The 18,182-nt window shown below is 36.5% G+C and overlaps 1 long non-coding RNA gene across 1 annotated transcript; it reads left to right on the top strand.

Moving 5' to 3' along the window:
• The first annotated feature begins 7,976 nt into the window (after positions 1 to 7,976).
• Positions 7,977 to 13,948, top strand: LOC107553110 (uncharacterized). The gene is made up of 3 exons (XR_001604932.1): positions 7,977 to 8,020; positions 8,342 to 8,374; positions 13,731 to 13,948. It is a non-coding gene; the product is annotated as an uncharacterized lncRNA (long non-coding RNA).
• The last annotated feature ends 4,234 nt before the right edge of the window (positions 13,949 to 18,182 follow it).

Genomic DNA, 18,182 nt, shown 5'->3' with positions numbered 1-18,182 from the left:
GTAACATGTACGTTCCCTTGGAACTGGAATCATGGCAGAATTTCATGTGAAGTCCACTTCGCAGGGCACTTACGGTCGAATAAGACAACGCGTGAATGCTGCCTGAACAAACCTCCTCACTGAAGGGAAAGTGTTGACTGGTGTCACTATGTCGCGAACGCGCCGGCGGATCTCCACCAAATTCAGGGGATCCCTTCAGCTCGAGGAGCCCTCTCGAACGCCACCCTCTGCGCATCGGTAGCCCCCCGGGATCGCTTGATCGGTTGGCGCCGGACCGCGAATTTAACCACCCCTAACTCCCGAACCCCGGGGGCTATCTACGCGGGGGTGGTCTCATTCGAAAGAGGGCCTTGAGACGTACACGCTATTCGCGATCTAGAGGGTTCCTCGAGGTGAAGGGATCCCCCGAATTTGGTGCGGATTCGCTGCGCCGTTACGGAGATATTGACCTGGACTTAAGCTTTAAAGCGTTTCATCCAGGTAGGTCGCCTGTAGCAAACAATGGAGCGCGCTCTGCTGGACAAACTAAGTAATTACATAATTTCAAGCATTTTATCTGCATTATATGTTCTGTAAAAAAAAAATTCATATCGATATACCGATATATCGGCAACAGGCTCATATCGGCCGGATTCATTTGCCGATAATATCGGCAAAACGATATATCGGTCGGGCTCTACTTTTTGCTGGACAAACTAAGTAATTACATAATTTCAAGCATTTTATCTGCATTATATGTTCTGTAAAAAAAAATGTCATATCGATATACCGATATATCGGCAACAGGCTCATATCGGCCGATAATATCGGCAAAACGATATATCGGTCGGGCTCTACTTTTGCTTCTGTGTTTGCTGCTTTTTCCACATCTGTTCTTTATTCCAGCATGCATTGTAGACTTCACAGATTAACACCTGCTGAAGTACATACACCTGCTGTGATGCTGGGATGTAGGATGTATTACGAATATAAGTGCTCCTTAAACACTTGTAAAAAAGATGTGTACTTAATTGTATTGAATGTGCACTTGTAGCGTACTGTACTTAAAAAAAATAAAAAATTAAAATATATGTCTCAAGTGCCCTTTTATTCCTCATAATATTAGTGAAATAAAAGGGCACTTGCGGGAGAGTTTTAGTAATCTTCATGTAAAGTACTTCACTATTATTTTAAATGTAGTGTGTCAGTATTACATACAAGTTTCAATAGAAATGGCTTTGAAGTTTTTTTGTAGTCTACCATAAATGATTGTTAGTACATTCAGCAGTACACTTTAACCACATTTTAAGCACTTTATAAAATTATGAAATAACTGAAAAGAACTACTTCATTCCCACTTAAGTGAGTAAAAAACAGTCTAAAAGAAAGTTCATCAAAGTGCATTTAATATTCATTTATTATAAACTGTATATAAATTCTCATTTAATTGCAATTAATATGCAATGAAGTGGCCAAAATCATGAGTGTAATGTATTGTAATGTATTAAGGAATTAATTTTAATATGTTCGTGTTAAGCAGCTTTGTTTCTCCTAAATCCTGTTTGAGACATCGTCTGTCATAGCTGTATAGGTAAAAGCTCATGTGTTTATGCAGGTGTGTGTGTGTGTGTGTGCACTTGGATGGGATAAATGCAGAGCACAAATTCAGAGTATGGGACACCATACTTGGCTACACGTTACGTCACTTTCACTTTTCGCTTATTGACATTATTACAGTAATGCATGAGGTATCATGAGTAATACTTTCACAGAATTTCTTAGTCTTGGTTAATGTTAATGTAAATTGACTGAAAGTGACAAAGACATTTATAATGTTACAAACATTTTATTTCTATTTCAAATAAATGCTGTTCTTTTAAACTTTCTATTCATCAAATAATCTTGGGGGAAAAAATGTATCATACTTGCCACAAAAAATAAGCACAACTGTTTTTAACATTTATAATAAGAAAGGTTTCACATATTCACTATTAACTAAGAGTTTTCCCTCAGTAAATGGCTAATCTGCTGCTTATTAATAGTTAGTACGTTAGTTGTTAAGTTTAGGTATGGGGTAAGATCTAAAATATGGTCATGCAGAATAAGGCATTAATATGTGCTTTATAAGTACTAATAAACAGCCAAAAAGCAACTAGTTAGTAATGGAAATGGGCCCTTAAAATAAAGTGTTTTACCAATAATCTTACAGACCCAAAACTTTTGGACGGTAGTGTACAGCAGTGTTTCCCAACCGGGGTGCCGCGGCACCCTCGGGTGCAGTCTGTCGAGAGCAGGGGTGCAGTGTAAAAAATATTTTTTTAATATTTTTAAATTGCTAAAATGTTTAAAAAAAAGCATCTATTATATAATATCCTTTTCTGATGTCGCCAGTAATTAGAGATGCACTGAAATTTTGGCTGCCTAAAATTAGTTAACCGCTCAGGTCTCACTTTCACGTGGTGTGACGCTCTGCGTATTATCCCGCTCTATGCGTGTGCGCTCCGCTCAGTCGCTCACAGCCCATATGAGTGCTCCACTTGTATACCGTTCATTGCGAATCGGAACAGCAAAGTTATGGAGTCAATATAATGCCACTTATATATGCAAAATAATAAAGTTTTGCAAAAGAAAATAAAGTTTTGCAAAAGAAAATAAAGTTTTGCAAAATATAAATGAAACGCTGCTTTTATTTTGCGTTTCAGTCAAGTTTGAGCTTGCAATACCATTTTCCCTTTGCGCTTCACGTTTCTGCGCGTCTCGCTTTTTGGCACTGTTTTGACATGGGGGTGGAGTCAAGGGACGGGGGCGTGTACAACAGGCCTCGGCATGCCTCCCTGGAAGTGATGTCATCGGCCCGAGATCCAGGCACCATCGTTATTCTCTAGCATTAAAACATGCATGTTTTCGTTTGATTAACTTTATTAACAAATATATATGTGTATTAGCAGTGTTTGCTCAAGTTAAAGAAGTTGTTAACATGAACATCTGCTGTTTACTTCTCTCAATGTGCACACTTTTATAGCATTAAAATGTGTATTGTTTGTCATGTGCATGGGTAAATTTAACCCGCTGGCACTTTTAGGTATACAGCGACCTCTGGTGGTTTAAGTGTTAACCATAGTCCTAGGCTACGGGACTGTGTTGCATGCGATGTAGACAACATTCGAATAAAGTTTACTATGAATAAATGTTAAATAAAGTACATAAAATAAAATAGGCCTACAATAATTTTTTTTTATTCATCCCACAAGTCTTGTAAGTCCATGTATTTTATTGTTATTATTATTATTATTGGTAATATTTTTATATTCGTTATGTATTTGATTTTTTTTACCTTCATTTCGATCTCTTTACTTAACGTTCAGGGCTGCGTTTCCTTGCAAATAAATTAGTAGATATGGCCATGGAAAATATGTATTGCAAAATCATTGCTTTTGTGCTGTTTCATTTATATTTTGCAATTCTTTATTTTTGTTTTCACAACTTCTCTTTATTTTTGTTTGCAAAAAACACATTTATTTTTTCTCAATACTTTCATTTTCGTTTGCAAAACGTTATTTTCGTTTGCAAAACTTTATTATTTTGTATATATAAGTGGCATTATATTGACTCCATACAAAGTCCACTCAAAAATCGAGCCGACAGGAAACATCGATGTAGTACAGTATTGTTTCTGTCTGCAATAGCCCTACTGTGTTGTAACATGGTGTGGTATATGGGCAACTCTGGTAACGCTGCCCTCTCATTCATTGATCTGCTAACAGCTATGTTATGCTCACGTGTTCTGATAATAATAGCTTTCTAGGACTAAACATTTGGATAATTGGTAAAAAAATAAATAAAAAAAAGGTAAAATATCTTAACCCTACTGTTAGACCTACCTGAAAAACTAAAAAGCAATTTATTTAATTCGAAGGCCTGTCGTTATTTTTTATTTGTGCTATCATTATTAATGTCTTTATTTGTTCTTATTTTATTACTGACTGCTTACTTGTCATTTTTTATTCAATTCAAAATTCAAGCTATCTCGTGCTACTGCACCAAAGTTACCCCACTGTAAAATAAAAAAACACTGAGAGAGCAAAAATTTGTGAGATAGGTAGTTATAATGATAATTAAATAATGTTTACATATGTATAAAAGCCTACATTAAAGTATGTCATATAAATTGGTCTCTTCATTAGAAATTAGCCTACTTGATTGCCACCATTGATGGACAAATATTTTTTAATAATATTAAAAATATCTGTATGACATTATATTCTGCAGTTCTTCCCTGTTGTACCGAATATCTATACTTTTCAAATTATCATATTGAAGTTAGAAATTCAAATATTGTGACAAAATTAATTTTGTAGGGTGCCACAAGTTTGTTAAAATTTCCAAAGGGTGCCGCGACTAAAAAAAGGTTGGGAAACACTGGTGTACAGTATGTCGAATGTAACATTAACCAAGATTTATAAATGTTTATTGTGAATATATATTATGATATATATTGTGAAGTGTTCTTTTAATCATTTAGTTGTGACAGTTTTCAGCTCCGTGTATATACTCTAGAAATATACTGTATGCTCAAATCTGATTCAGTGCCCTAGTTTTCTCTAATCAGACTCTCGGCTTTTTAAAGTTGTGCATGTAAGAGTGCAGTGAGTTTAATGAGGGAATTGTTGACTAATGCTCAATAAATTACTCCCAGCATGCCTGTTGGGTTAATTAGCATATTAAAACAAAGCAGCCACTCAGGGCATGCAGGGGAACTCCGAAAGGAACGTTTTGAGGCTGCATCTAGAGCCAAAGCCTTGAGCATCGAACTGTCACGGAGGCTGGGCTTGGCACTGGTGTGTGTTTGTACTTTATCACTTGATGCAAAGCTATCGCGCACAATGGCGAAAGTTACAAAATTGATGTGCAATATGTGAAATTGAAAGGATATTATGAGTAGTACTATGATTAATCCTAAATCCTGATCCATTTTTAGCATAAATATTTCTAACATACAATAGACAAAATATAAGATGAACAAACTGTGTGAGATGATGAACTTGCACAACAGTTGATGGGTAGAAAGAATGTTAGAAGGCTAGAGGCCAGGGTGTTTTCTGTGTACGAGTGCATTCGTGCATTTGTGTGTGTGCATTATCCCGTGGCCTGGAGGCTTGTCTCATTTGAAATTGTTTTCCTCTGCTCTCCAGCATTATCTATTAACAGGGCCATTATCATGTTAATCCACAGAGTATTATTACGTAAACTAATGTATTCACATGTACACACAAACAAACCCTCATACACACAGTGTCTGGAACCGTGATTGAATCTGTTGATGTTAAATATTTTACAGCATTTCTCTTCCTTACAGGACTGCAGAACTAAATTGGTCCTTTTTATGTTGGCCAAAAACTAATCCTTCAAAAGAAAAACAAAAATCCTCATTAACAATGACATGGAATGTGTGAAATCCATTCAGGTCCACCATTCTTCTCAGAATCTATCATCATACAGTATATCATTATCAGATAAAGCGATATCAGTTGAAACCAACGAATGGCAAAACTTTGTTCTTGGCCCGTAGAGCCAGAGGCATTATACTGAAGCATTTCATGTATACACACCCCATTAATTTATTACTTCCTCCTTTAATCTTCCTTATTCTCCCTTTCCCTGTTCCTGCATTTGTGAATTCGTATGGAATGGAAATAGAGAGAGCGAGAGAAAGGCATGAAGGAGAAAGAGGGAGGGGGTTAGTCAGTAAGAAAGAGAGAGAGAGCTAAACCTCCCACTGCTAGAGCGTTTTTGCTCTTGATGTTAATTTTCACAGCTCCATATGGTGCTGCAGACTCTTCACCTGCAGGCATCACACACACACGCGTGCACACGCCACCCAGCCAGCACACACGCTACCTCAGGCCTGGCCTGTCACTCACATCAGCTCGGGCATCTGTCTGTTTTCTCTCTCTCTCACACACACACACACACACACACACACACATGCTCAAAGAGTCATTGTCCATTGTGCTCTGAGATTTCAAGAGATGCCCGCTGTATTTCTGCATTGACTTCTGATGCCCTGCCCCCACTCCACTCACACTTAGAGCCGCAAATCTGCTGCTGTTTTGTGTGTGTGAGTGTATGGGTGTGTGTTTTCAATGCGTTATCTTGTCACTGATTATAAAAGGCTCTTTAATTTCGTCTCACCCCATGTTGGGATTAATTTGCATTCTTTGTCAGGAGTTAATGGCGTCTCCTGATGGCTCGCTCGGAAAATCTTTGAAGACTGCAGACTGGCTGGCGTGTGTGTATACAGCCTCCAGCGCTTCTCCTCCTGATTGATTTGTTGTTGCCTTTTCTGTTTTCTGGCTGTTTTGGTTTCAGCTCATTTTAAGCCTCATATTCATCTGAATATAATGTATGATTTTGCTCTCCCAGAACTTTAATGCTATTTTTAAGCAATATCACTCTAGCAAGAGTGTTGTTGCTGTTGAGGCCGCAGGTAATCACAGTCTTGGCAATATTTAGTATAACAGCACAGTTTTGAGTGTGATATTACTTTTATACAACAGTTATGTAAACAAGAAGTTGATATTGAGTTACTTGCAGTTCAGGAAAAAATTTGGCCAAAGTGTTGTATAATCATTTCGCTGCAGCTCCACTCTAAATGTTTTCGATTTTTCTTATATGCTTACTGGGGAAACCCCACTCTGAGCAATCCTGGAGTGAAAGAAAACACTGCCTACTCTTTTTTCCCCAGCAAAATCACACAACTCTTTGACTCTGCCCTGCTCACATACTATGGTCTGAAACACCACAAACACAGACAAGTGGAACATTACAAACAGAGAAACTGAAACTGAAAAAAACTGATTTCGAAAAAATTTATTCAGAAATTGTCAAATTAATTACAAAGAAACGCGAGATTTTGAAGCAGAAATACTAAAATATTTTCTTGTAAAAACCAAATAATCATAGTTTTTAAAAAAGTCTTCGAAACTGTACAAGAAAAAAAACAAAAAACGATATATATATATATATATATATATATATAATTTTTTTTACAGTGTACAAAATAGCATTGTTTTGTGTTTAATTTCCATTTAGGGCCTTACTTGACAAATTGTAAGACTTTAACATTTTCAAAAAGGAACCAAGGTGATGTGTTTAAAGTGGTCTTGATTTTTCAGTGGAGATCACATTGAAGTATTTTATCTAACTCCAGTGGTTTAATTGGAAAACAGCGCATACAACAAATATTTATGCATTTAATTGTCCTGTGATTGCCGTGCTTTGCAGTTTTAGCCAATGCTGTGTGCTATTTAGTTCCTACATTATGGGTCCAGCGTCTCCAGGTACTTAAAGAGTTTAATTGAGAAAAAGAAACAATGACTAGTATGTAATATAATATGTCATCAGAGGGCCTCACATCGTTAGCTGTTAGTTTAAACTATGAGGTCCAGGCAGGAGGTTTAAGCCAGATTGAATTAGGGGAGCATTGTCCTGAAAATAACATTTCAGTTCAAACAACAAAATATGCGAGAGATTTTTTTTAACCTTTAACTAGGACGCCCCTTTCCAACAGAAATGCTATGTAGAGACTGTAAGTATTTTATTGTTATCACATGATTATGAATATAAAACAACCCCTATGAAACAAGTTATATTATTGTCAAAGAGATAACCCACTATTTTTATCCCCAGACTGTGATGCTTTTTTAGATTTATATCATGAATGTACTTCTAGAGTCAAACACATAAACCTGGAGGTGAATAAAATGCAGGAAATATGAAATTAATGGGAAAAAATGCTTGGAAAAGCTTATCCTAACTATTAGCTGATGTGTTTTCATTATGTAAACGATGTTAACACATCATGCCCATATCTGGCCATCAGTGTTTTCATAATCTTCCCCCAGTGATCATAAACATGTATTGGTACAAGTACAATGCTTGTGATTGTAACGTACTAATTGCATATTTTTGCTCTCACTCACTCACTCTCACCTACATTTTTTTCCCCTTGCAGATTCAAAAGAACCAGGGTTCCTTAATGGTAAGTGTTTTTCATGTTTTTTCTGAGATGTAGGCGGCTCCTCTCGCAACCCCTCGCAGTTTTCTCCTCACCTCGCATGGTTGCCTCCCTCTGAAGTTAATACCAGACAATAATGCGCTTGGTCTTAACAGCCTGTATTCAGATTAGGTGCCATTAGAAATAAGAAAACATTACAGATCAAACGGCTTTTCCCGAGTCAGAGTGCATTTGATTAAGCTGTATTGCTACCTGTTTTATTGCATTAATGATTTTATTTCCTTTGCACTGTAAGGTTGTTGTATGGGGTCTAATCTCTTTTTCTTCTACCCCCCTCTATTACAGCCTCTTCAGTTATTGCAGTGCATTGTCGATGAGGTGAGTCTGTGTCCCATGTACGAAACCGTCCCTAATGGGGTGGAAAGCTGATATTTTGTTTCCTAATGAAGCGAGGTGCATTATCAGCTCTGCTCAGGGTTTGAGCTCTGAAGAGCTGGAGCTGTCGAGAGCTCGGCCGTGCTGATGTCAAGGCATTGAACGGAACAATTGGCTTAACTCTGGATTTGGAAATTCAGCTAAACTTGAAAACATATTGATGAAGCTCGGGCAGCAAATTGTAATTATTTTTTGATTAACAGTAAAATAAGCACAGTTTAATAAATAAATGACTATTTCATATATTTTCTTATTTGTACAAACTAATTTATCTGATGTTTGTCAGACTGTGATAGCAGCTCAACGTTATTAAATAAGTTCATACATTGTTTTTTATTTTCTATTTTTCTTTCTCTTTCATTTGGTCTCTTGCATGTGTGTAAACATGCGCGCGCACACAGAGTGGTGGTTTAATGTAGCATGACAGGGCTCTGGACAACTGAGGATTGTGGACCACAGAGTTGTTGCATTAACCTTGACATCAGTTAGGTGCTAAAATACACCCAGCTAAACCCTGACACATTTTCTCACCCTTATCTCTCTGAGGAGTTGGGTCAGGGTCAGTTAAACCCAGATATTCCTTGAAATAGATACAGCTCTTGTGTTAAACTCACATCTTTGATATACACACTTTTCTAACTCTGGTATGTATGTAGAGTTGTATGCTGTGTTTCACCCAGTCAGCTTAGTGATTCTTCAGAATTTACTGGTCCTGAGGCAGTTGTTTGGTGTGTGTGTGTGTACATGTATGCCCACAAAGGCTGCATTTATTTGCTTAAAAATACAGTAAAAACAGTAATAGTATGAATTATTATTATTGCAATGTAAAATACTGTTTTCTATGTTGATATATTTTAAAATGTAATTTATTCCTGTTATGCCAAAGGTGAATTTTCTCTTCACTGTCATTGATTCTTCAGAAATCATTTTATTTGCTACTCAGGCCAAACGTTTCTTACTATTATCAATGTTGAAAATGGTTATAAGAACAGTTATAAGTAATGCAAAATTATTCTTGAGCAGCAAATCAGCATATTAGAGTCATTTCTGAAGGATTATGTAGATTGGACTATGAAGATTGGAATAATGGCTGCTGAAAATTCAGTTTGACATCACATGAAAAAATACACACACACGCACACACACTCCCATATGTATTATATATACAGTGGGTACGGAAAGTATTCAGACCCCCTTAAATTTTTCACTCTTTGTTATATTGCAGCCATTTGCTAAAATCATTTAAGTTAATTTTTTTCCTCAATGTACACACAGCACCCCATATTGACAGAAAAACACAGAATTGTTGACATTTTTGCAGATTTATTAAAAAAGAAAAACTGAAATATCCATACATATATATGTATATATACATATGCATCTACAGTGGGGAAAAAAAGTATTTAGTCAGCCACCAATTGTGCAAGTTCTCCCACTTAAAAAGATGAGAGAGGCCTGTAATTAGGGCCAGAAATCTTGCTTGTTTGTAGGTGACCAAATACTTATTTTACCGAGGACTTTACCAATTAATTCTTTAAAAATCCTACAATGTGATTTTCTGGATTTTTTTTCTCATTTTGTCTCTCATAGTTGAGGTATACCTATGATGAAAATTACAGGCCTCTCTCATCTTTTTAAGTGGGAGAACTTGCACAATTGGTGGCTGACTAAATACTTTTTTGCCCCACTGTATATACAATAGCCAACATTTGAAGTGGATCAAAACCTTTCATCAAAGTTGTCCTAAAACCAAAATGCGTTCTTGTCTTAGGACTTTTTTGTTGTTTCTGAGATTTTTTTTTATCCATTTCAAATGTTGACTACTGTATTCATATACATATATCCATATAGTTTTTATTTCTAGGTAAAAAGTAAGATGACAACATCTGTTAAAACTATTTGATCTGAATGGCTGTACCTTAGCAAACCTCAGAAGATTTGTTCCTTAAATTAGCAGATCTGAGGAGTAACAAGAGGTCATCTTGTACCACATCAACACTCACACAATCCCCAAATTTGCATCAGTCTTCTCAGCATTTAGTTAAAGCCTGTAGGCCATGGTAACTCCAACATTTAAATGCGCTTTCCACTGCTATGTGAGTAATTAATAAGTAATTGTGTTAATTGTGTGTGTGTGGGGGAGCCTCTCCCTTCTCTTCTCTGCTTGAGCTACTCACTGACACATGCTAATAACAGAACGCCACAGAGAGATGAAGGAGAGGGAAGCATAAACACACATTAAACATACCGAACGTGTCCTTTCTGCTATAGATTGCTGCACGTAATTAATAATTAAACGGCCGCTCGTGTAATGAGTTGACCTGCTTGAACTGTTCATTACTCATCCAGCAGAGGCATCACTCAAACTATTTTCTGCCGTGCCCTTTGCTCCATCTCCCTCAGGCCAAAGAGTGCGCTGCCGCTGCCGACTGCATTCAGCTGACCAAGGCCTTATTACTCACTGCCACTGATTTACAACCTTTGGAGAGAGACAGTGAGAGAGAGCTTGAGTCGGGAGTTGTGGGTACTCCCCAGGACCTACTTTAAAGAGTAATCTAGTGCACAGCCCGAGAAAGAGGCAGAGTGAATGTGATGGACTGAAAGAGCAGGAGAAAAGAGAACATTTAGAAACTATACCTGAGAGAATATGAGAAACAGGCAGAATAAAGAGGATATCTGCTCAAGGAGGACATCAAGGCCAGTCAATTAGAAAAATGGGAAAGTATATTCTGTGATGTGAATGTACAATCGGAGACCCATTAAATGCGAGTTTACCATCAGTAATGTTGAAAAGTCACTAGAAGGAAATAAAAGTGTCATGAATCATATGTGACCCTGGACCACAAAACCAGTCATAAGGGTCATTTTTTTAAATTAAGAAAGCTGAATAAATCAGCTTTCCATTGATGTATGGTTTGTTAGGATAGGACAATATTTGGCCGAGATACAACTATTTGAAAATCTGGAATCTGAGGGTGCAAAATAATCAAAATACTGAGGAAAATCGCCTTTAACGTAGTCCAAATGGAGATCTCAGCAATGCATATTACTAATCAAAAATTACGTTTTGATATATTTACGGTAGGAAATGTACAAAATATCTTCATGGAACATGATCTTTACTTAATATCCTAATGATTTTTGGCATAAAAGAAAAATCTATAATTTTGACCCATACAATGTATTTTTGGCTATTGCTACAAATATACCCCAGCGACTTAAGACTGGTTTTGTGGTCCAGGGTCACATATGGGAGAAATTCAGGATGGTCACAGGTAGTTGATCTAATAATCTGAACACTTTGGCTTCGAGAGGATGCTGGTAATGACAGTCTGGCGGTCTAGTTTTAATTAGTAATTTTTAAAACTTAAGAACCCCACATTCTTTCCAATTCCATTGTGCTGTATTTTGATTTATTCGTTGTGTGCTCACTCAACAGCAGCTTTACACGTTCACCTCTGGGCCATCAGGACATCCGTAGTGTTTTTTCTTGTAAAAAAAAAAATTAGAATGGCAAGAAAACCAAAATATTTGATCTAAGTGACTGTACCTCAGCAAACCTCAGATGAGGTTTCCATTCACAAAGAATGCATTTTTCCATTCTACTGCACTATTTCCATTCTTTTTCTATGCTAGACGGACATGTTTGACTGTTGCACTCACATCTTGCGTCTTTTGCAGTATCTTGTGCCTGACACAGTGTTCTAAAAATGAGACACTTGAGTTCAAATAAGTTCAGCTTTTTAAAAACTTGTTTTGAGGCTTTGCCCTTTTTTTTCCCCATTCCACTGCCTGTGTCTCACATTTTTACAAGCAAAAACGCTTGAATGGCCCTTAAGGACGTTCAAGAGGTCATCTTTTATGACACTCAACACTCAAACAATCCCCAAATTTGCATCAGTCTCCTTGGCTCTTTCACCTCTTTTATTTCTCTCTAAATCCCTCGGTCAGGTCCAGCTCTACTTGGTGTCTAATAGTTGTTGCTGTCTTTCTGATTTGTAGTGCACTTCTTTATAGAAGACACTCTTTATCAGAATGGCACACTTGTCCATCTGCACGGCGGCTCGTCTTTAATTGCCCCTCTCCGGTCGTGTATTGAAACAACCCTGATGCTTCTAATAAGACTCGGGCTTAAATTCACCTCTGTAATTACTGATCTAATTTTGCCTGATAATTGCTGCTGGGCAATTACATGTATATTTACTGCTGGTATTGTGGAGGAAGACGGGCCATGGTCTGGCTCTGTTTGTAGTGTTGGATAATGGCAGCAAGCTGCATAATATAACAGTGCTTTCATCATCATCCTCATCATGTAGCCGCCACATCAAAGACCCCCAAATGAAGGTGTTTGTGCGTCCTCAAGTGTACATGCATCTGTTTGTGTATGTGTGTGAGGCTGTGTGCATCTCGCTGTATTTACATGTGTGTGTGTGTGTGTGTGTGTTTAATTTAATTCCTACTGGCTGTTAAAGCAGTTTTCTCTTCTCTTTGTCACTCACAAACAGACATTTCCTAAAAGAAAACCTATTCACTTTCCCTTCCAGTGCATCCTGTTTGAGAAGGTGTCCTTCTCAAACACCTTGAATCTCAATTCTGTCTTTAACATCAAGGCTTTTGTATTGATGTCATCAATTCTTTCCCCTGAGGTCATAATAATTCAAATTATAGTTATTTTTGGAATACAAATAATCTTTTCTCTGAAACAGGCCACATTTTGTCTTTCTTCTCTAGCCTTAGATAAAACAGGGGCTCGAGTATTGTGATGAAAGTTATATTAGACTGAATATGTCTCAGTTTGATTTCAGAGGTGTCTGAATGCATACATGAAAGCAAGGTTCCTATTTACACAATTAGAATTAGATCTGGAATTTGGCTTTATTTCACTTGTTCCATTTGGGTTCAGTGTGTCTGTGCTTTAGAAGTATCTGATTTAATTTCTTTACCCTGTTAACATTATTTGGAGGTTGAGGTCGTAACTAAATGTTCAGCTCTGGGAGTGTAAGCTTTTTTTTCTCCAATGTTCTGTGCGTCAGCAATCTTCCACTGTCAATCAAAAGAGGGGTTCAGGTGCTTCCAAAATTGAATATACACGGCTGCTTTTGAATGTCCGCACATAGAATACCTCATTATGGACTGTAACCCTTCTGCAAACTAGTCAAGGCCACACAAAATCTATGAATTATAAACCATAGATTTTTCTGTAAAGTATAAACATTGTGTTGATATTTTTATTCTATATTGTGGATATTTTTGTAAATAATGATTTTGACAATGTATGTTTATTTGTTTATTTTTTTAGGATCCTCCGGTGCTTCCAATTGGTCAGTTCAGTGAGAAATTTGTCCACTTCACTACACAATGGTGAGTGTTTCCAATATCAACCGAACACCTATTTCTTCTCTTTTACCTCTCATAAATAAATAAATCCTTATCATGGTGTAAAGAATTTGCATTGATAAGCCACAACACAAAAACATTTTATTAAATAAAAAAGTTAATACATTCAGGACATTGAAACATACTAGAGCTAATCACAGCTGCCAAATGTCTGACAGTGACATGTATATATTGCCAATATTATGTAATAAAGTGATAGCTGAAAGTTATGCATTCATGCCAAGAAATTATAAGGATTTATTGTTCAAATCCCCACTTTGAAACATAGGGATATGTAAATATGTTTGTGTGTTTATGTATATACTGAACTTTCTATTTATCAAAAAATCAAAAAAAAAAAATATATATATACAGTGTATATATCACATTTCAACTCAAATAATAAGCAGCACAACTGGTTTCAGCACTGATAATAAGAAATGTTTCTTGAGCACCAAATCAGCATATAGGAATGATTTCTGAAGCATCATGTGACACTGAAGACTGGAGTAATGATGCTGAAAATTCAGCTTTGCCATCATTGAAATATATAATAAAAGATAAGTTATTTAAATTGTAATAATATTTCCTAAAATTACTGTTTGCTGTATTTTTGATCAAATAAATTCAGCATTGCCTTTCTTTCAAAAATATTTTAAAAGTCATGGCGACTCCAACAAGTCATGTATAAAACACGTAACATGTAGTGGTGTAACACACAATAGCCTTTCCTGGGTCTACAGACCCGACAGTACAATAGTTAGACTAGCTATACACGACAGTAAATATTTACCCAACATCTGTCCCTTGTTTGCTGACCTTGCTTTCTCAAACGCATCCGCACTCAAATTTGCCTTTCACAGTTCATGCCCCAAGAAACCAGAATTCCCCACAACCTCTTTTATGATTTGTCTGGCACACTGGGCCTGTGGCCTTGGTGGGTGAAGCCAGATGTTTTGGGATTTGTTCAGCAGCGGATGTTTACCTGCAACACACTTTATTTACACAAACAGGTCACCTGGCTCACTAGTGCCACCCCTGCCTGGCTCTGCTCTTCCAACATCCTTTTCTATTATTAGCCTGCTCTGAGTGCGTGTCATTCATCATGGTCCAAATGGGCCCCCCTGTAGGCCGTTCTGTCCCTCTAATCCCTCCCATTTCTTATCTGGGTCAGCTTGACTAATTTACTTGCACTTAGGTGTGATCTGTGCCAAGGAGAATTGATAATTACTTACCTCTCCCTTCATCACTTTGAGATGCAGTTATGTTAGCCTCAAAAGTACAACGATAAAGAGGATCTGAAGATAAAGATGGTGTAGAAGATATACTAGATATATTAGTGGAAAACATTTATTAAGAAATATGGATTACTGTTGATTGAGTTCATAATCCTAAGAAAACTTCAGTTTAAAAGATTGTGTATTGACACTAAACTACAAATCAGCCTTTTCTCTCATTCGTAGATTTCTTATATCAGAAACCTAAATGCAGAAACATGTGATCTGATTTACATCTAATCTGTGGTTAGAAATTTGACCTGCACAGTCACAGTGTAGTACGATAGAGATAGTAGATGCCATTATTTGCAAGTCCCGAAGAATTATAAGAGCACAATGAGGGAAAATTTGCAGGGTTTCTTTGCTTTTGAAAGTATTTTTGGACACAGATTCAAGAACTGGAAAGTTCTTGAAAGTAATTGAGTGCTCTGTCAGCTGGAAAACCCTCAAACTTAGACATTCTTAATGAATTTTGAAGAACATCTGATGTTCTTGACAACCACATTGGCACGACATCCACAATTCTGGAGTGCTTGTCATATAAATCAGCAGTTTGTGGCCTGGGTACTGAAGTGAGTCTGTAATACAGACCAGTGTTATTTTAGCATCATTGATATACTATTATCAGGGTTCCCACGCTTCTTGAAAGTACTTGAAAGTAATTGAATATCAGACACATGGATTCAAGGCCTGGAAAGTACTTGAAAACAAATATAAGTCCTTGAAAGTGCTTGAATTAAATTTGAAATAAATTTTGTTTAGTAGAATGGTGCTATTTCAAAAATTGTCCTATATGCGCTGTCAAAGACTAAACGAAACTGCGCTAATGATTGGGGGTTGAGATAGGGAAACGCGAGAAAACCTATGGAGAAGCAGTGCATTTGCGAATGAAAATTACTGCGTGCAACTTTGAAAAAAATATTTAGGAGCACCAGTGCGACTGACCCGATCAGCATATTTGTGTTTGCTTACAGTACGCTCAGGGGAGCTTCAAAGGTTTCTAACTTATTTACAACGTGTTTTTGCTGCTTTGAGTAATGTATCACAGACAAATCTGTTGATTCCTTGAACACAATGTTAATCAGAATCCACTCACTGCTCAAACACCTGAGTTTTGTTCAGTGCTGAGTTCTGCAATCTCACGAATCCTCTCATTATTGCAAACAAAGTGTTGACAGGGTGTAAATAAGAGATTCATTGTGCAGTGTAGGGAGCTTCGTTGATTATAATGAAACTTTGTGAGATCAGTGATGAGATGAGTGAGTGACAGCTTTTAATGATTATTAAGGGAGTTTGCAAATGTGATATTGATTTAATACAACAGTTCAGTAAACAAGAAATTAATATTAAGTGACTTGCATTGTCTGACTACAACACTATTGCCTGATTTTGCTCTATTTCATCAATGAAAATAGTTTCAAACAAAGTCACAGCTGAGCCGTTGCGCATTTCCAAGCAAACACAGTGGTGTTTCGTTGTGCGTTTTTAAACAAATCTGAATCAATTACCCATTCATAAAGTCAGTCACTTGCTTCATTCCTGAATGAAATTAGTCGTTGAACGAATCAATTGAATGAATGATTCAGTGATAAATTAAATGATTTGCCGCCACCTACTGGCAGTTTTATTATTCATTATTCTAATATTTGATCAGAATTTGATTATTGATTAGAAGGTGCTCCTGAAATTTTTGACTGTGCTCTTAAATTTTTTTTACATTTTAAAAGAAAAGTACGCGTAGAGCCCTGTTTAACCACTTTTTATTAATTAAAAATTGAGAAATTCTCTCAAATTTAAATCTTTTACAAGAATTACAGCAAAAACCAGTTTGATGCAAGAATATATATTTTTATTAATATTTGAGAAATTGTATTTGAATATTACCACTGTGAACTCCATTGACTTCAATGGATTTAATTAAATTCCTTTGAACACGTCTGCTCAAAGTGGTCTAAATTTATGAAACCTACACATTCAAAACCACATTACTCTGAAATTTTTTATGTTAAGTGTAAGTGAAATGTTAAGTACTGTAAGAGGTCTTTCATGATGCTACATATGCTGGGGTGTGAATTTGATAGGTGCTTGAAATTAAATAAATAGTGCTTTAAAAAGTCCTTGAAAGTCCTTGAATCTGGTGTTCATGAAAGAGTGGGAACCCTGTATTATAGTTTTTGTTAAGATTTTGAATTAGATTTAATTTTTATATTTTCTGTTTTCTTTTTAATTTGAGACATTTTGTTGTAATTTTTAGTCTTTATTCTTTTATTTTTATTTATTAGTTTGAGTTTATTTAGTTTGAGTTATTTTAGTACTTAAACTTAGGGCTGGAATACACTACATGACTTTTGCCGACTTCTACATCTTGTATGATGGTCACAGTCACAGACTCTATTATATTAGCTTCAGACTTTGGGTCCGTTCAGTCTGACTCTAAGGAAATCAAACATGTTTCATATTGTGAGTCAACACATTGTTTATATTTTTCACAAGGCATGTGTTTCTGCCTGAATCTGAACAACTTCTGTCTGGTAGTTTGTGATGCTGAGTCGATTAGTGTTTGATGCCCAGCTTTTCCTCTGTTACTGTTTAAAATTCAGCAAGTGTATGATGCATAGTGTGTTAAAATCTATTACAGACTAATGCATATGTATTGTCACCTAATGAAGAGTTTGGATGCATGATAAATGAACTCATAAAAGCCAGTGTTCTTTACTGACATATCAATATTGCATATGGAAGCATTAACATTTCTATATTGAGCTTACAAAAATACATGTTTACATATTAAATATTATACTCGATGTGTTATTATAAAGGCCTTCAGGTACACCATGTATACTGGAACATGATTAAAGTTGGTGTTTGAGGAAATGGCAGGTACTTGGAAAAAGTAATTGAATCTGGTGTTCATTAAAGAGTGGGAACCCTGAATTTGTCAGATCTTGTGCTGTTTCTGGCTGTGTGTAACACCTGGTGCTATAAAGTCTTGATATGCTTTCAAGCGGAGTGACTAAAGTTTGTTTTTCACAAGGTCCCTGATCACTTCACTCTGACCTTAACAGTTTCAGTGGCACATTGCAACATGGATTGTTTTG

This window comes from Sinocyclocheilus grahami, unplaced genomic scaffold, assembly GCF_001515645.1.
Source record: "Sinocyclocheilus grahami isolate Dianchi unplaced genomic scaffold, SAMN03320097.WGS_v1.1 scaffold464.1, whole genome shotgun sequence".
Taxonomy (NCBI): domain Eukaryota; kingdom Metazoa; phylum Chordata; class Actinopteri; order Cypriniformes; family Cyprinidae; genus Sinocyclocheilus; species Sinocyclocheilus grahami.
This window is presented reverse-complemented; position numbering and strand designations above follow the sequence as displayed.